Genomic DNA, 20,347 nt, shown 5'->3' on the forward strand with positions numbered 1-20,347 from the left:
CCGATTTTGTGGCCGGAGCCCCTCAGGGTCCGATTTTGTGGATGGGGCCCCTCAGGGTCCGATTTTGTGGCCGGGGCCCCTCAGGGTCTGATTTTGTGGGTGGGGCCCCTCATGGTCCAATTTTGTGGGTGGGGCCCTTCAGGGCCCGATTTTGTAGCCGGGGCTCATCAAGGTCCAATTTTGTGGATGGGGCCCCTCAGGGTCCGATTATGTGGGTGGGGCCACTCTGGGTCTGATTTGTTGGGCGGGGCCACTCGGGGTCCGATTTTGTGGTTGGGGCCCCTCAGGGTCTGATTTTGTGGTTGGGGCCCCTCAGGGTCTGATTTTGTGGCCGGGCCCACTCAGGGTCCGATTTTGTGGGTGGGGCCCCTTAGGGTCTGATTTTGTGGGTTGAGCCCCCTGGGTCCATTTTGGTGGGCGGTGCACCTCATGGTCCGATTTAGTGGGCAGTGCCCCTCATGGTCTGATTTGGTGGGCGGGGCCCCTCATGGTCCGATTTCGTGGGCGGGGCCCCCTGGGACCGATTTGGTGGGCGGGGCCCCTCTGGGTCCGATTTGGTGGGCGGGGCCCTTCAGGGTCCGATTTGGTGGGCGGGGCCCCTCTGGGTCCGATTTGGTGGGCGGGGCCCTTCAGGGTCTGATTTGGTGGGTGGGGTCAATCTGGGTCCGATTTGGTGGGCGGGGCTCCTCGGGGTCCGATTTGGTGGGCGGGGTCAATCTGGGTCCGATTTGGTGGGCGGGGCTCCTCAGGTTCCGATTTGGTGGGCGGGGCCCCTCAGGTTCCGATTTGGTGGGCGTGGCCCTTCAGGGTCCGATTTGGTGGGCTGTGCTAGTCTGGGTCTTTTTTTTTGAGCGGGGTCACACTGGGTCCGATTTGGAGGCCGGGGTGGTTCAGCCTTCGATTTGGAGGCCGGGGTGGCTCAGCCTCCGATTTGGAGGCCGGGGTCACTCAGCTTTCGATTTGGCACGCCGGCCCTTTAAGACTCATTTCGGTGCGCTGGCCCTTTAAGAATCACTGTGGCACGTCGGCCCTTTAAGAGCCAGGGTGGCTCACTGGGTTTCTAAATCCACTTTGTCGCACATTCTATCTCAGGGGCATGTGTCATGTGATGAAGCTAGATTTGCATTTGTGCTGTGGGTTTCACTTTAAGAGCTGATATTATGTGGCAGAATCTCTGTCCTTGGGATGTCATGTGACGTTCGTAGGCGTTGGCATAGTAACTGGGTCTGCCTGCGCATATCAATGAGCTCAACTGCCATTTCAATCGCCTCAGGGCACGTTTTGCCATTACCCATTGAAAAGCATTGGAGCCAGTGCATTCCAATGACGGGAAAAAAAATTTTCAAACGCAAATTGCGTAAAAACTACAAATCCGATCAACACGAAAAATACTTAGCACACCTCTCGTGGACGCTGGCTTCGAAACAACACCTCAGCGACGTCTGTGCGTGTAGCGGTTCGGGCTGTATTAATTGCGGAAATCAACTTAATAATAATAATAATAAGAAGAAGAAGAATAAGTTAGCAGCGTTCGGATTACAATATAGTGGTTTTTTTCAAACCACTATAACTAGATGTGTATTTCCTGAAGGAAGTACAGATAGTGCTTTGAAATGGAGCCCGGGCTGCCCCTTTTAGAGAGACTTGCCTGCTGCCCCTGCAAGACTTTCAACTCAGGATTCGTTTTAACTGTGGGTGCCTCTCAGGGGCCACGTTGGCCTGTGGGGCCCCTCAGGGTCTGATTTAGTCGGTGGGGCCCCTCAGGATCCGATTCGGTGGCCTGGGCTCCTCAGGGCTTGAAATGGTGGCCGGGGCCCCTCAGGGTCCGATTTTGTGGCCGGGGCCCCTCAGGGTCCGATTTGGTGGGCGGGGCCCCTCAGGGTCCGATTTGGTGGGCGGGGCCCCTTAGGGTCCGATTTGGTGGGCGGGGCCCCTTAGGGTCCGATTTGGTGGGCGGGGCCCCTTAGGGTCCGATTTGGTGGGCGGGGGCGCACTTTAGCGCACACTCTCAGGGGCAAGCGTCATGTTATGAAGCTAGATTTGCATTTGTGCTGTGGGCTTCGCTTTAAGAGCTGATATTATGTGGCAGAAGCTCTGTCCTGGGGGAGTCATTTGACGTTCGTAGGCGTTGGCATAGTAACTGGGTGTGCCTGCGCATATCAATGAGCTTTACTGCCATTTCAATCGCCTCAGGGCACGTTTTAAGTTTCCCATTCAAATGCATTGAGACAGTGCATTCCAATGACGGGAAAAAAAATTTTCAAACGCAAATTGCGCAAAAACTACAAATCCGATCGACACGAAAAATACTTAGCACACCTCTCATGGACGCTGGCTTTGAAACGACACCTCAACGGAGTCTGTGCGTGTAGCGGTTCGGGCCGCATTAATTGCGGAAATCAACTGAATAATAATAATAATAATAATACTAGATGTGTATTTCCTGAAGGAAGTACAGATAGTGGTTTGAAATGGTGCCCGGGCTTCCCCTTTAAGAGAGACTTGCCTGCTGCACCTGCAAGACTTTCAACTCAGGATCCGTTTTAAGTGTGGGTGCCTCTCAGGGGCCACTTTGGCCTCAGGGTCTGATTTTGTGGCCGGGGCCCCTCAGGGTCCGATTTTGTGGCCGGGGCCCCTCAGGGTCCGATTTTGTGGCCGGGGCCCCTCAGGGTCCGATTTTGCGGGTGGGGCCCCTCAGGGTCCGATTTTGCGGGTGGGGCCCCTCAGGGTCCGATTTTGCGGGTGGGGCCCCTCAGGGTCCAATTTGCTGGTGGGGCCCCTCAGGGTCCGATTTTGCGGGTGGGGCCCCTCAGGGTCCGATTTTGTGGGTGGGGCCCCTCAGGGTCCGATTTTGTGGCCGGGGCCACTCAGGGTCCGATTTTGTGGCCGGGATCTCTCGGGGTCCGATTTTGTGGTTGGGGCCCCTCAGGGTCTGATTTTATCGGTGGAGCCCCCTGGGTCCAATTTGGTGGGCGGGGCCACTCTGCGTCCGATTTAGTGGGCGGTACCCCTCATGGTCCTACTTGGTGGGCGGGGCCCCTCTGGGTCCGATTTGGTTGGTGGGGCCCTTCATGGTCCGATTTGATGGGCGGGGTCACTCTGGGTCCGATTTGGTGGGCGGGGCCCCTCTGGGTCCGATTTGCTGGGCGGGGTCACTCTGGGTCCGATTTCGTGGGCGGGGCCAATCGGAGTCTGATTTGGTGGGCTGGGCCCCTCAGGATCCGATTTGGTGGGCTGTGCCACTCTGGGTCTGATTTTTTTAGCGGGGCCACACTGGGTCCGATTTGGAGGCCAGGGTGGCTCAGCCTCCGATTTGGAGGCCGGGGTGGCTCAGCCTCCGATTTGGAGGCCGGGGTCACTCAGCTTTCGATTTGGCGCGCCGGCCCTTTAAGACTCATTTCGGTGCGCCGGCCCTTTAAGAATCACTTTGGCACGTCGGCCCTTTAAGAGCCAGGGTGGCTCACTGGGCTTCTAAATCCACTTTGGCGCACATTCTCTCAGGGGCATGCGTCATGTGATGAAGCTAGATTTGCATTTGTGCTGTGGGTTTCACTTTAAGAGCTGATATTATGTGGCAGAAGCTCTGTCCTGTGACGTTCGTAGGCGTTGGCATAGTAACTGGTTCTGCCTGCGCATATCAATGAGCTCAACTGCCATTTCAATCGCCTCAGGGCATGTTTTAAGCTTCCCATTGAAAAGCATTGGAGACAGTGCATTCCAATGACGGGAAAAAAAATTTTCAAACGCAAATTGCGCAAAAACTACAAATCCGATCGACACGAAAAATACTTAGCACACCTCTCATGGACGCTGGCTTCGAAACGACACCTCAACAGAGTCTGTGCGTGTAGCGGTTCGGGCCGCATTAATTGCGGAAATCAACTGGAAAATAAGAAGAAGAAGAAGAAGAAGAAGTTAGCAGCGTTCGGATTACAATATAGTGGTTTTTTCAAACCACTATAACTAGATGTGTATTTCCTGAAGGAAGTACAGATAGTGGTTTGAAATGGTGCTCGGGCTGCCCCTTTAAGAGAGACCTGGCTGCTGCCCCTGCAAGACTTTCAACTCAGGATCCGTTTTAACTGTGGGTGCCTCTCAGGGGCCACTTTGGCCTCAGGGTCCGATTTTGTGGGTGGGACCCCTCAGGGCCCGATTTTGTGGGTGGGGCCCCTCTGGGTCTGATTTTGTGGCCGGGGCACCTCAGGGTCCGATTTTGTGGGTGGGGCCCCTTAGGGTCCGAATTGGTGGACGGGGGCCACTCAGGGTTCGATTTGGTGGGCTGGGCCCCTCAGGGTCCGATTTTGTGAGTGGGGCCCCTCAGGGTCCAATGTTGTGGCTGGGGACCCTCAGGGTCTGATTTTGTGGCCGGATACCCTCAGGGTACGATTTTGTGGGTGAGGGCCCCTCAGGGTCTGATTTTGTGGCCAGGGTCCCTCAGGGTCCGATTTTGTGGCCGGGGCCCCTCAGGGTCCAATTTTGTGGGTGGGGCCCCTCAGGGTCCAATTTTTTGGCCGGGGCCTCTCAGGGTCCAATTTTGTGGGTGGGGCCCCTCAGGGTCCAATTTTGTGGGTGGGGCCCCTCAGGGTCCAATTTTGTGGGTGGGGCCCCTCAGGTTCCAATTTTGTGGTTGGGGCCCCTCAGGGAACGATTTTGTGGTTGGGGCCCCTCAGGATCCAATTTTGTGACCGGGCCCCTCAGGGTCTGATTTTGTGGGTGGGGCCCCTCAGGGTCCGATATTGTGGGTGGGGCCCCTCAGGATCCGATTTTGTGGATGGGGCCCCTCAGGGTCCGATTTTGTGGTTGGGGCCCCTCAGGGTTCAATTTTTGTAGGTGGGGCCCCTCAGGGTCCGATTTTATGGCCGGGGCCCCTCAGGGTCCGATTTTGTGGCCGGGGCCTGTGAGGGTCCGATTTTGTGGCCGGGGCCCGTGAGGGTCCGATTTTGTGGCCGGGCCCCTCAGGGTCCGATTTTGTGGTTGGGGCCACTCTGGGTCTGATTTGGTGGGCGGGGCCACTCTGGGTCCGATTTGGTGGGCGGGGCCACTCTGGGTCCAATTTGGATGCCAGGGTGGCTCAGCCTCCTTTTTGTAGGCCAGGGTCTATCAGCCTCCGATTTGGAGCCTTGGGTCACTCAGCTTTCGATTTGGCGCGCCGGCCCTTTAAGACTCATTTTGGTGCGCCGGCTCTTTAAGAATCACTTTGGCGCGTCGGCCCTTTAAGAGCCAGGGTGGCTCACTGGGCTTCTAAATCCACTTTGGCGCACATTCTCTCTCAGGGGCAAGTGTCATGTGATGAAGCTAGATTTGCATTTGTGGTGTGGGTTTTGCTTTAAGAGCTGATATTATATGGCAGAAGCTCTGTCTTGGAGAGGTCATGTGACGTTTGTAGGCGTTGGCATAGTAACTGGGTCTGCCTGCGCATATCAATGAGCTCAACTGCCATTTCAATCGCCTCAGGGCATGTTTTGCCATTTCCCATTCAAATGCATTGAGACAGTGCATTCCAATGACGGGAAAAAAAATTTTCAAACGCAAATTGCGCAAAAACTACAAATCCGATCGACACGAAAAATACTTAGCACACCTCTCATGGACACTGGCTTCGAAACGACACCTCAACGGAGTCTGTGCGTGTAGCGGTTCGGGCCGTATTAATTGCGGAAATCAACTTAATAATAAGAAGAAGAATAAGTTAGCAGCGTTCGGATTACAATATAGTGGTTTTTTCAAACCACTGTAATAAGAAGAAGAAGAATAAGTTAGCAGCGTTCGGATTACAAGATAGTGGTTTTTTCAAACCACTATAATAAGTTAGCAGCGTTCGGATTACAATATAGTGGTTTTTTCAAACCACTATAATAAGAAGAAGTTAGCAGCGTTCGCATTACATGATAGTGCTTTCTTCAAAGCACTATAAATATAAGAAATCTAATTACAATATGTTGCTTGAACCTAGAGGTTCAAGCACCATAATTAACTTTTTTATGATATTCTAATTTTGTTAGATGCACCTGTATGTCCAAGGTCATGTCCCTACATTTGAAGTGGGCGCCGGCATGGAGGCCACATCTTTCCCTGCACATAACAGCTGACCTGATCAGCTGTGACGGATGTTAACATGTTAAGTGCCATTGTCAATCTCCGACAACGACATTTAACATGCGCTGGGCGGAAGCGTGTCACGAGACCCGCCCTTTGATGCCCCTGTCATGTGATCATGGGGTGCCAATGGGTTGTCATGACAGTCGTCAAGGCGCTGCAGAAGACCCACCGGCCTGTCATTGTAAATTTCTTATGATTGCTGGGCTGTGGCTGGGGTTCATAAGAGATCATGATTTGGCACACTTGATCGGATGATCGCAGCTTCAAGTATCCTAGGGGGACTATTTTCCACTTAAATAAAAAAGAACCTATACGTTTGCTATTTACGAACTCATACTAACCTGGAGAATTATATTCCCAGGTCATTTCTAGCAGTTAGTGAACATGGTAAATTTAAAAAAAAACACTAAACATTTGGAATTGCACGTTTTTTGTTTTTTCAATCTCACCACACTTGGAATTTTTTTTTTCCGTTTTCAAGTACACTACAGTGGGGGGAAATAGGTACTTAGTCAGCCACCAATTGTGCAAGTTCTCCCACTTGAAAAGATGAGGCCTGTAATTCACATCATAGGCAGACCAAAATGACAAGTGTCAAAGTGAGAAAACAAATCCAGAAAATCACTTTGTCTGATTTGGCAAGATTTACTTTTAAAATTATGGTGGAAAATAAGTATTTGGTCATTAACAAAAGTTCATCTTAATATTTTGTTATATATTCTTTGTTGGTAATGACTGAGGTCAAATGTTTCCTGTAAGTCTTCACAAGGTTGGCACACACTGTTGGTGGTAAGTTGGCCCATTTCTCCATGCATATCTCCTCTAGAGCAGTGATGTTTTGGGCCTGTCACTAGGCAACATGGACTTTCAAATCCCTCAAAAGGTTTTCTATGGGGTTGAGATATGGGGACAGGCTAGGCCACTCCAGGACCTTAATATGCTTCTTTCGAAGCCACTCCTTCGTTGCCCTGGCAGTGTGCTTGGGATCATTATCATGCTGAAAGACCCATCCACGTTTCATCTTCAATGCCCTTGCTGATGGAAGGAGGTTTGCACTCAAAATCTCACGATACATGGCCCCTTTCATTCTTTCATGTACCCGGATCAGTCGTCCTGGTCCCTTTGCAGAGAAACAACCCCAAAGCATGATGTTGCCACCCCCATGCTTCACAGTAGGTATGGTGTTCTTTGTATGCAACTCAGCATTCTGTCTCCTCCAAATATGACGAGTTTTGTTTCTACTAAACAGTTCTACTTTGGTTTCATCAAACCATATGACATTCTCCCAATAGTCTTCTGGATAATCCAAATTCTCTCTAGCAAGCTTCAGACGGGCCTGGACATGTACTTGCTTAAGCAGGGGGATACATCTGGCGCTGCAGGATTTGAGCCCCTGGCAGCGTAGTGTGTTACTGATGGTAGCCTTTGTTATGGTGGTCCCAGCAGGTCATTCAATAGGTCCCTTCCTGTGGTTCTGGGATTTTTACTCACCGTTCTTGTAATTATTTTGACCCCATGGGGTGAGATCTTGCATGGAGCCCCAGATTGAGGGAGATTATCAGTGGTCTTGTATGTCTTCCATTTTCTTATTATTGCTCCCACAGTTGATTTCATCACACCAAGCTGCTTGCCTATTGCCGATTCAGTCTTCCCAGCCTGGTGCAGGCCTACAATTTCATTTCTGGTGTCCTTTGACAGCTCTTCGGTCTTCACTATAGTGGAGTTTGGAGTGTGACTGTTTGAGGTTGTCTTTTATACTGATAACAAGTTCAAACAGGTGCCATTACTACAGGTAATGAGTGGAGGACAGAGGAGCTTCTTAAGAAGTTACAGGTCTGTGAGAGCCAGAAATCTTGCATGTTTTTAGGTGACCAAATACTTATTTTTCACCATAATTTGCAAAATAAATCTTGCCAAATCAGACAAGGTGATTTTCTGGATTTGTTTTCTCATTTTGACTCTCATAGTTGTGGTCTACCTATGAAGTCAATTACATACCTCTCGCATCTTTTTAAGTGGAAGAACTTGCACAATTGGTGGCTGACTAACTACCTTTTTCCCCCACTATATATGGTAAAGCCAATGGTGTAAGTCAAAAGTACAACTCATCTTGCAAAACACAAGCCCTCATGTGGCCATATTCACATTAAAAAAAAAAGTTATGACTCTGGGAATAAGGGAATCAAAAAAAGAGAGCGCAAAAATGGAAATTCATAAGGTGGTGAAGGGGGTTAAACAGTATTAATTGGCAATTTAAGGTCTTTCCGAATCTTGAGTGGAATCGGAGAATGTCATTCCTTTACAATTATATACTGTGTATATATAATTTTATTTCTATAGTGCCGACATATTCAGCAGCACTTTACATTTTAGAGGGGACTTGTACAGACAGTAGACATTACAGCATAACAATAATCACATAGATCAAAACAGATACCAAGGGGAATGAGGGTCCTGCTCGCAAGCTTACAATCTATGGGATGCACTTGCTAATCTGGATTAAATATGAATATTAATAGGTAGCAGAACCATGACTAAGGAAAGTGTTACCATGGCTGGTCAGAAGTGGGATCTCCAAGAGTGGACCCTCTGGACCGTGGCACCGAGGGGCCCCAGGCGAGCTGCCAGGTGGAGCCGACCCCTATACAGGGATCATTAGGAGCAGGCCCAGAAGTTCGGGTACCATGATAGCCGGTACCGAGAGGGGCGGCTCAGGATGGACTGGAGTAGGAGTGCAGGACTGAAGCATAGAACACAGGATGGAGCAGGAACATGGGATGCAGGACTGGAGTAGGACTGTAGGACTGGAGTGTGGATAGCTGGATGGAGCAGGAACACAGGAGGCAGGACTGGAGTGTAGATAGCTGGGCCCACGGAGCACCGGACTGCGAGGATACTGCAGGGACCACGGATGGCAGGACTGCGAGGCTACTGCTGGAATCACTGAAGACAGGACTGCAAGACTGCAGAGAGCACATGAGGAAGAGTGGCGCCCCTGTGGGTTCAATCACCACAGAGGTACTGCACCTCCTCCTGAGGTATGGTGCCCCACCATCCAGGTAAGGTGGAGACTCCTGACCACACTCCAACATCTGCACCCCACACCACAAAGTAGTGTAGCAAAGCACCTTCGGCGGCTCCCTGCTTGGAGTGTAGCATAGCACCCCTTGGTGGCTCCCTACTTGGAACACGAAACGTGCTGGGAGGTGGGTGGAGCTGCGTTTATATCAAAGAGCGGGAAGAGTTGAGTCTGTCAGTCAGTCAGTCAGTGAGTGAGGATTTAGAAGGACAGAGAGTGAGACAGAGAAGATCCCCGGAAGAGGGATGGAAGAAGGAAGTGCTGCAGCAGGCCACAGTGATCTGGGTCTGCTGGCACAGGAAAGAGACAGAGAAAGGAAGCTTGATTCTCCATTGGGAAGAAGGATTAGCATGGAACGTAAGGAGAATAGGAGAACTAAGGCATTCCATGATTAAGCCCTCTTAGGGTGAAACGCGTAGGAAATTGCTCCCCTCCATACGCCTCTTTATGTCGTTTTTACCTGATGGTATGAAGATTTTATATTCTCAATAAAGCAATTATTATTTTATCTCCTGGAGACGCTGGAAAAATCCTTCTTTATGTTGTGCAGGCACTATACACCCGGGTCAGGGTGTTTCCGTGCGTCGGAGGTGTGATCAGGAGTGAAGAGGGGTGAGCTGAATACTTCTTGTTTGTGAATAGGAGAACTAAGGATCAGGGTTGGAAGCGAGAACCCTTCTCAAGTCCTAAGCGCAAGGCCGGGGTCCGGTCCCCGAGGTTGTACGGATACTAATGGTCCTGCAGCAGACACCGGAGGAATAGAAGTTGTCACCACTTTATTCCCACACAAGACTTGGGGGCACAACAGCAACGTAAGAGAGAGCCGGAACTAGGTAGTAAGGAGTCCCCGAAGCAGTCTACAGCTGTCTGCCGTACAAGTAGAGTTCTAAGAACTTCTGACAGGAGGAACTCCAGTGTAACTCAGTACTGTGAGTACTTCACTAAAGGCGCTAAGAGGGAGACGTTCAGAAAAGGCACATATGTTGGCGGAGTGTTGGAAAGGAGTGCTTCATCTTGCCTGGAAGTTGGCTGGGCTCCTGACCTGGAGGACACGGCACGGATGCGGGCACCTGTACCTGCAACAGACTGTGAGTAACGCTTTGGAACAACATGCCCTGGTGTCCTCCACTTATTCCTGCGCCAACCCACCCAGCACTGCTACATCCCTTGCGCCCGACACTACACCATCTAAGTGTCACTTCACCTACTCTGCCCTGGGACTACAGCCCTGCCTGTGGAGGGCTATAACATCATTGCTGCACCACACCATCAGTCCCAGAGGATCTGTCTGCAGTGTCGGCTTAACATCTTCATTGCCGAACACCACAGGTGGCGTCACGAATCATTCATAAACTTTCCCCTTTTATAATGGGTGCCCAGGGCCACGGGCCAGTTCCCAGCTACCGTGACATCTCCCATTGAAGCTCATCGGGCCCGGTACCGAGTATCCCCACAGCCCTGGGAGGGCGACCCAGAAGCAGGGCCCAGTGTGCTAGCAAACACAACGATCAGGCGCCTCCCTCAGGGGTGAACAGCCTGATATGGCCCTGTCTGGTCTGCCATTGGTCAGTAGGTGCTTCCGGGTCAGGGCAATGCCGGAGCACAATTAACAGGAGGGAGGCACGGCCGCGGCCTATGGCGCATGCGCATTGCATGCAGAGACCCCGTCGGCCACGAGCCTGTCAGAAGGGACCGCCGTGGCTGTCGGGCGGCGGGGGGCTGCGGCGTGGGACCGGAGGCCGGGTGAGTATGCAGAGGCGGCGTGACAGAAAGTTTTGTCTTTTAAACCTAAAATGCTGTTTATACTTATTTTGTTACAACTTTCTGTAAGTTCTCTGTTCTTCTAGTTCCATTCCTTATGCCTTTGATTTTATTTCGATCTTATTGTTATAGTGTCATCCAACTTTCGAAAAGGTGGTGAATGCAAGAACAAAATGTGAATGGAGCTTGAGATGTGAATCGTTGTGCTATTTCATGAAAGTCATGGAATGGATGCGCCTACAGAATTTTATTTTGCCACAGTTTACATAACGTAGTACAACTATAAGACCACTTTGTACCGCAGTCATAATTCCAAGTTAGTAGCACATCTCTTTGCTTACTTTATTTTATTCAGTTCTTTTCACTGTTGTTCAAATCTGTGTGTGCTCCATTCCCCATCACATGTAACAAGCAGAATTCAAGTGCCCCCCTCTACTGCTAGCCCCCTGTAGACATCAATTATTGTTTTCCATGCAGTTGCATGTCTATCAAGACAGAATACAGATTAGGTAGCTTGTGTGAATAAGTATTTAGAGGAACTGGACTGTTGCACTCCTAAATAAATATATTAGAAAGGGTCATTTAATAAGTAGTGATTTGTTTAAACAATTCTTTTGGGTCATTTTAATCTTCAGATTCCCTTAAAAAAAACAGCACTACTTCTCAAAAGTAATACTGCATGTAAATTTTCCCTTGTGTAGTATGGTACTTCACTAATCTGGGTGTATCAGCCTCATTAAGTCTTTGTATGATTCCACCAATTCGTAGACATTTGCACCGACCAAGGTGTACTGGTGAAAGGAACAACACTACTTCTACGTCCCTAAACACCCTACATACAGGTACCTGGTTATGAGCATGTATTTTTGATTCAGCTGTTGACACCTCCAGACTATGCTCTGCCATGTTTTGTGAGGCACTGGGACCCTCTAACTCCACAATGAAGAAGACAGACAGGTTTATGAAAATAAATTGTTTACTAGGTCTTGAACATGTGTACAGTGGGTAACAGGAACAATGCTTAAGTTTCTCTAGTCACCATCCACGACAGCCACCTTGGAGGTTGTCTCCCCGCCCTAATAGGGAACAGGAACACAAAGAGGTTAAATAACCCTCCCCTTCCTGCTACCTCAGTGTTTTTTCCTGTCCCCTATCAGGGCATGAAGAGGTCTCAAGGGGCTGCCGTGGCCAGCGAGCGGAGCCCCTATGTATTCACGAAGCTGAGCAGCCGAGGTCGGGAAGTTCACCTCTCCTCCTCCATGTGCTGCTCCCGTCTCCACCACTGGTGTGATTCGGGACAGCTTCCTCTAAAAATATTGTGTACTGATGCCAGTCTGAGAAGTTGGGGAGCCGCGATCGAGGATTCATACTTCCAGGGGCTGTGGCCCCAGAACATAAGATCCTGTTCTTCGAACCTAAGGGAGTTGGCGGCGGTGGAAGAGTCACTAAAGGCCGCATCAGCCGTTGTCAAGAACCATCATGTTCGGATATACTCAATCAACGTGACCACGGTGGCATATCTCAGACACCAGAGGGGCACAAGGTACGCCAGTCTGAAGAAGGCAGCAACAAGGATCTTCCTCTGGGCAGAGAAGCACCTGTTATCCATTTCCGCAGTACACCTGAAGGGGTCGGAAAACGTCCAGGCAGACTTCCTGAGCAGGAAGGACGTCCAACCAGGAGAATGGTGTCTAAACCAAGAGGTCTTCCAGACTCTAGCCTCGATATGGGGAGACCCAGAAATCGACCTATTCGCGAATGCGCAAAATACAAAAGCGGCGACCTATTTCTCCCTCAGTCCCACGTACGGAGCCCGGGGACGGATGCATTTGCCCATCCATGGGTCTTCAGACTGGTCTACGCCTTTCCCCCAATCCCGATGCTGGCAAGAACGTTACAAAATATCAGAGCAGACGGAGTCACGACAATCCTGGTGGCTCCCATGTGGCCAGGACGAAGCTGGTACAGCGCTCTGTTGGACATGGCCCAGGAAGGTCCCTTGCTTCTACCCCAGAAGACCGACCTCCTTTTTCAGGGTCCATTGCTACACCTGAACCCAACTAATTTATGTCTAGCATCCTGGTTATTGAGGCCAACATTCTGAAGGCCAAAGGGTTGTCGGATGAATTAATCCGGACCCTCCAAAAAAGTAGAAAGCCGGTAACAAATGCAATTTACAGCAAAATATGGAAAAAAATTTCCTCCTGGTGCCTTCCGGGGGCTCCTGACCCCACCCATCCAAATATTGCCCAGGTACTAGATTTCCTGCAGAAAGGGTTAGATCTAGGGCTCACTCCAAGTACGTTAAAAGTGCAGGTATCTGCCCTTAGTGCCTTTTTTGACCAAGATTTAGCCAAACACTGCTGGGTCAAGCGGTTCATGACCGCGGCAGCCAGAATTCGCCCTTCGCTCCTTAGTCGGGTCCCCCCCGGGATCTGAATTTAGTACTCAATAGCCTGACGCAGGCCCCGTTTGAGCCCCCTGTCAGAAATCCCATTAAAAATTCTCACACTCAAAACAGTGTTCCTGGTGGCAATCACATCGGCTAGACGGCTGGGGGAGCTACAGGCCCTTTCAGTACAGGAACCTTACCTCCTACTCAAATTAGACAGTATAGTACTGCGTCTAGACCCCTCCTTTATGCCCAAAGTGGTGTCAGACTTTCTTAGAAGTCAGGATATCGTGTTGTCCTCATTTTGCCCAAATACTTCTAATCCGAAGGAAGGCAAATTTCATACCTTGGATGTCCGCAGAGTGGTTCTCCGCTACCTTGAAGCAACCAAGGTTTGGAGAATCGATCAGAACCTGTTCCTTCAGTATTCGGGAAGAAATAAGGGGAAGAAAGCGGCAAAGAACACGATAGCGGGCTGGATCAAGCAGTCCGTCTCCTTAGCATATTCTTCAAGACATCTCTCTGCTCCCGAGTCTTTAAAAGCCCACTCCACTCGATCAGTTGCTACATCTTGGGCAGCAAGAGTAAACACGTCTTCGGAGCAGATATGCAGAGCTGCCACCTGGTCCTCTGTGCACACCTTTACCAGACACTATAGGCTGGATTTCTCTAGGGATCTGACGTTCGTCAGACACGTTCTGCAAGCCGTAGTCCCTCCCTAAGAAATTAACATTGGTATATCTCCAAGGTGGCTGCCGTGGAAGGTGACTAGAGAAAATAGAATTAGACTTACCGGTAATTCGGTTTCTAGGAACCTTCCACGACAGCACTAATTTCCTTCCCTATATAATATGTTTACCTGATGATTCCTGCTCTACTGGCAGTAACTATTCATGCTAGTATGTTCAGAAAAAACACTGAGGTAGCAGGAAGGGGAGGGTTATTTAACCTCTTTGTGTTCCTGTCCCCTATTAGGCAGGGAGACAACCTCCAAGGTGGCTGTCGTGGAAGGTTCCTAGAAACCGAATTACCGGTAAGTCTAATTCTATTTTTTTCATCTGTACAGTCAGGGCTGCCACCAGGGCCCCATACTGGCAACATTTTTGGGCCCCCTTTAGACTCATCCCAGGCACCACCCTGGGAATCATTTTGGATTTTTAAACTTCAAACTAGGGTCCCACATGGTACGAACATGAGAAGAGATTTGATCTCACAATATAATTAATGTTTTATTTCTCTAATGTTAATTGTGGTTTATAGGTGTTTTTTTCTGTTTAGGTCTACTATATCCAGCTGAGTCCGCACGTGGTAGATTTAAATCCCAGGTGTTCTCCAATTACTAATTTAATCACCTAGGACTGACTGAGGCAGGATGTATAAGTAGATCTTATTGTCCGGTTAAGATACAGTTGAAACCAGAAGTTTACATACACTATATAAAAAGACACATATGCATGTTTTCTCAATATCTGACATTAAGGCTATGTGCACACGTTCGGAAATGCTGCGGAAATTTCCGCAACTCCCGCCGCGGGTAAAACGCATGCGAATTCACATGCATTTTTCCCATGAAAAACAAGCGTTTTGCAAGCGTTTTTCACTTGCGGAATGCTTGCGCATTCCAAGCTATTTTAGGCATTGCTTGGAAATGTGATTGACAGGTTGGTCACACTTGTCAAGCATAGTGCTTGACAAGTGTGATCTACTTTTTACTATTGATGCTGCCTATGCAGCATCAATAGTAAAAGATAGGATGTTAAAAATAATAAAACAAACAAAAAATATTGTTATTCGCACCTTCCGACGGCCTCCGATCTGCTCTGCGGCGCTCCCGGCATCTTCCGGTCCAAGTAATGCTTTGCACGAAGGACCTGAGATTACGTCACACTCGCGAGAGCGCGATGTCATCAACGGTCAATCGCGCAAAGCATTACTGGGACCGGAAGATGCCGGGAGCATGGTGAGAGGCGGGAAGGACTTCGGGGGCCACCGGAGGGTGATTATACCTCTATTTTTTATTTTTATTCTATTTTTTTACAGGATTATGGTACCCAGGGCCTGGAAGAGAGTCTCCTCTCCTCCAGACCTGGGTACCATCCGCACATTGAGCGCTCACTTTACGCATGGTGGGCATAGCCACATGCGTAAAGTGAGCGTTTCAATGTAATCCTATGGGTGCGGAATCGCCGCAATTGGGCAAAAAGAATGAGCATGCTGCATATTTTTCCGATATGCGATTCCGCAGCAGAAAAATCCGCAGCATTAGCACAGCATTGCGGAATCCCATAGGATGGCATGGGATGTGTTTTTTTGCAGCAATTCCACAGTGGAAAAACGCTGCGAAAACGTGATGTAGAAATTTATATGGGTAGATATACCCTTGTGCGTGCTGTGTCCTGCCCAAATTAGACAGAGTCTTATTGAGCGCTCAAAGGAAAAGAGGAAGCTACACTTGGTTAGGCCGGTTTCACATTAGCGCATTTTCAGCGCGCGCACGGCCGGGGGTAGCTCCGCCCCCGATCCGGCTCTCTGCCCGGCGTGCCCGCCCCTTCCTTGTAGCGCCGCCTCCTAGCGGACAGCGGCGCCTGCGATCGGCGCACCCTATCTTTAGCATAGGGTGCGCCGATCGTGCGCAGGCCGTGCGCTAGTTGCGCTTTGACCTGCGCTGCGCACTTTTGACGGTGCGCCGTGCGCGCCAAAATCAAACTTTTCGGATTTTGGCGCGCACGGCGCACCGTCAAAAGTGCGCAGCGCAGGTCAAAGCGCAACTAGCGCACGGCCTGCGCACGATCGGCGCACCCTATGCTAAAGATAGGGTGCGCCGATCGCAGGCGCCGCTGTCCGCTAGGAGGCGGCGCTACAAGGAAGGGGCGGGCACGCCGGGCAGAGAGCCGGATCGGGGGCGGAGCTACCCCCGGCCGTGCGCGCGCTGAAAATGCGCTAATGTGAAACCGGCCTTAGTAACAACTCATTCCAGCAGAACTCTGGAAACTTTATTCACATTCATGGTTTTTTATCAGTTCATACAGAAAGGAGTGGTTATTCATTAACATAAAGGCTTTACTTCTTATCTAATTGGTCAGTTTAAATACATGAACATATATGGGTGTCTGACCTGGGGTTACTTAGACACCATGTTATTTACTGTCCGGAGTCTTGCACTCGTCAGCAAGTCTCTAATATCCGCTGGACCATCTGGCCTTACTTCCTCACTCCCTATGTCTGCTAGATGTTTCTCAGGTCACAAGATAATGCTATCATGAGATGACTGGGTAGCAGGTCAATTTCCACCAACTAGTTATAAGGTTCAAAACTGTACTTGTGTATCTGTGTGCATATATATGAGTATATGTGTATATAGCAGTATATAGCCTATAGCAGGCAAGTGAGATCTAGATGAAATACATATACATATATATTTCCATAACAATCCCCCCTTAGATATCACTTGCCCTAAAATCCTGCTCCTGGCCCAAAGCGCTGCAACTCTTTTATGCTGCCAGTGGACTGACATATGCCTAGTGCATACATCCTCCTCTGTACAGACTTTCGCAAATGGGCGGTCAGGAGATCTGTCCCTAAAGGGGGTGTGGTGCAATGAAATCAAAGTCTCTTAGTTAGCAGTCTATGCAGTCAGTGCATGTGTATTCTCTGTTAGGTAGGTCATCCACAGCATCATTCCAGCTCAGGTGTGTCCCCTGGTATGAAGGCCTTTTCCTGCAATGTGGTGCGTGGATCCAGGTGGGGGTTTTTCCTCCAGGTTGGTGGCGTCAGCACTTGGAGAAGGCCATCGGATCTGGGATTGAGTGCTTCTCTTTACGGACTTTTTTCACCAACACTCAGCAGTCTCCTGACTTCAGGGCGTGCATACCAGGCACCGAATCTGGACCTGGCAATGAAGGAGAGAAACTCGAGAATGAACATTAGCAAGATTCTTGATAAATTCAATTACACATGCAGACAAAGTACCATATTGCACTGTCAACTGCTAAGTAAAGAATACCCCTAAACTGGGTTTTTTAGACCCAAATAAAGTCTCATATTGGTGACAGCTTTTTCTGAGCCTATGGGAGTGTCTATTGCCAGGGTTTGTCTGTCTCTTGGGCAAATTTTTTAGCATGCTGCTCTTAAGTGTCCCACCTAGTCTATGGTGTGGGATGGTGGGTAGTGTGTGTAGGCCTAAGTCTGACCCTACTGCTAATCAGGTCTCTTGTGTCAGGTTTGCTGTGTATGTGGGTCCCTGATCACTTGCTATTGCTTCTGAAACCCCCTTATCTGCACACTATTTTTGAGAGTAGCTTCTTTGCAGCAGTCTTCGCCAACCGGTTCCTTACTGTGAAGTCTTCAGGCCGGATGATGTGGGAGAACTTTTCCTGCTTGTTTTGGCTGTTAAGGCGAAAGTCCAGTCTAATCAGGTAATTCATCTGTGTCTTCAATTCTGTGCGGGGCCATGTGCTCATTGAACCACCGTAAGGTACACACTTTGAGGTAGACTGGGTCGGTCTTGAGGTAGACGTTTTGAGGTAGACGTTTTGAGGTAGACCAGTGCTGTTGCCCTTCAGCATCCAGCTTTCCTTCTCCTTCCGAGTCTGATCCTGTACTTCTTGTACAGGTTTCAGGAAGTAATTTTGTCAGGTTTAGTTGACTGGGTTGTGGTAATTGACATTCTCTGAGCTGATTGTGGGATTTTAGCTGAGGTTTCGTCTATGTCCGTGGCTCCCTCTGTATGAAGACTCGGGTTAGACTGTGTCAGAGAAGGACTTGGGACTCTTTGCATTGGTACAGATCCAGCCGGTATTCTCCGGGGAAAGTCAAACTGTTGTAGCCTTGGGATACCTTCGGACTCATGCAGCTCGTCTCGGGGGGACGGGGTAAGTGTTGCCGTGGACTGCTAATCGTAGGACTGTGCTGGAGAAGAAGCTTCCCCATGAGGGGGTGGTGGAGGTCAATCTTCTGAAATGTTCTCCATCAAATATGTCCTTTCTGGTAAAGGTGGGCACTATTCTTCTGCCTCAGAATTCATATCCACGTCAGAGTCTTCATCCTGGAAGTGATTCAGCTCGTTGGCTGGTGGAGGAGGAGGCAGCACTTCTGTCCAATTCAGAGATGGCGTCTTCACCGGTTTTCCCATTGACTAATGTATGCCAGGTTTTCTCGTTTTCAGTCGTCATGTAGTAGCCGTCCGGCTCTACGAACTCTCCCATTTTCCATATTGTCTTCCTCTGGCTGCCACGTCTGCCATGTTGATGCCGCGTGTCTCTACTGTGTTCAATTTTCCGTGTGCCTTGACCTTCAACACTGCCACCACTTTTAGTAGTTGGAGAGTGTCCAGCAGGTCTCTGATGGCTCCATGGTGCTTCATGGTCGACCTGCTTGCTGTGATGAAGTCTCTTGCAGCCCAGATGGGTCCGAAGTCATGTGCTATGCCATGCGAGTACCTGGAAGTTTTGTTCTTCGCAATCTGGCAGGCCTTTCGTCAGCTCTATCTGTTCCGCTTCTTGGGCTCTTTGGCTGACAAACTTCTGGACCATAGGATGTCTTGATTGCTGGTCACTGCACATCTCGTGTGGACCCTTCCTTCATCATCTGCAAAACTGGAGCCATCTACGGTATCTTGCAGATTTTTCATCTGAGGTTCCGTATCCACATCCCCCCCTTGGAAGTGGGAGTAGAGACAGGTAACGGCTGAGAGCAATGAAGAGTGGTGGAGAGTAGAGTTGAGCGACTTTTGGTTTTTTAGGGTCGAGTTTCATTTCATGAAACCCGACTTTTCCAAAAGTCGGGTAGAGCAAAATCGGCCGACTATTGGGAAAAGTCGGGTGTCCGACCGAAACACGAAACCCAATGTAAGTCAATGGGGAATTAAAGTCGGCAGTGAGAGGAGGACAGGAAACACACCTACAGTGTCCATTTGAATGCCAAAAGCATCAATTCTTATTACTTAAGCTTGTCAACATTAATTTACTTCATAATACTAGTTACACACTGAAAAATGGGGGTTATTTGGCTACAGTTGTGGGGGGGTAGGGCTGGCTCCAGGTTTTCGTGGGCCCAGGGCCAAAGAGCGCCCCTTTAACACATACCACAACTCATGATGCTCCGATACGGCAGAGAAATAGCAGTATAGTACAATGAAAAATACTTCACTTCTTACATCTCATGACTGATATCCATTTTAAATTCTCCAATACCTCCAAAAATGGACAGTATATAACTCCATACAGTATTATGGCCAGCGCTTAGTGCGCTATACAGAGTAATGAGGCCCATATATTTCTCCATATGGAACCATTGATCCCATATAATGTTTCAAACCGTATATGATGAGCTCCACATAATGCTATAGTATATGTTGGTCCCAATGGATGAAGCTCCATTGTCTTATGGGCCCAAATAAAGTTCCATATATAATGGGCCCCATTTCTACTTCTCTAGTGTATAATGGGCCCTGTAAATGCTGCTCCAGTGTCTGATGTCCACCTTTGGAATGCTCCAGTGTATGGTGGGCCTCATATATCATTCACCAGAGTATAGTGCTCCCCAAAAATTGCTGTCCCAACATTGAAAACAATTACATAAGTCTCCTTGCTAGGGAATCCCTGCACTACTCTGAACTCCTTGTCGTCCCCATCTTCCATCTCACTGCACTTGGCTGTTTAGGCCCTCCCACCGGCAGAGACACTTTTGCGTACTATGCGGTGCCCTGTGCCAGTGCCATCGCCCATGAGTATGCCCCCCCACCTGCTCAAGGAACCTGCACTTTCATCTGCACCTTCCTCTTTGTCACCGTGTAAGGTGGTATAGTATGTGGGAAGGGGAACCTGAGTTTCCTCTGGGTCAGATTCTGGCAGTGTAGAGTGCGAGGGGAATGTAGTGGTCTGGGTCAATGTACCAGCAGCATCATCCAGCAGTGGCTGGGCCTCAGTGCACTTGTGGCGTCCCCAAGAGTACGGTCGCCACTGTGGCATTACCTTCCTCCTAGGGAGAGTGTTGTCAAGCTTGGGAGCAACGAAGGA

General features: G+C 49.5%; 1 long non-coding RNA gene across 1 annotated transcript in view; it reads left to right on the top strand.

Annotated features, from left to right (window-relative positions):
* LOC141077383 (uncharacterized) overlaps positions 1-11,535 on the top strand; it is a 266,364-nt gene extending 254,829 nt beyond the window's left edge. Inside the window, exon 3 of the long non-coding RNA XR_012227545.1 lies at positions 11,072-11,535. This is a non-coding gene — a long non-coding RNA (uncharacterized lncRNA). The remainder of the gene's footprint in view (positions 1-11,071) is intronic.
* The last annotated feature ends 8,812 nt before the right edge of the window (positions 11,536-20,347 follow it).

The sequence above is a fragment of the Dendrobates tinctorius genome, unplaced genomic scaffold (assembly GCF_039654945.1).
Source record: "Dendrobates tinctorius isolate UK_male_01 unplaced genomic scaffold, ASM3965494v1 ptg000015l, whole genome shotgun sequence".
In the NCBI taxonomy this organism is placed as follows: domain Eukaryota; kingdom Metazoa; phylum Chordata; class Amphibia; order Anura; family Dendrobatidae; genus Dendrobates; species Dendrobates tinctorius.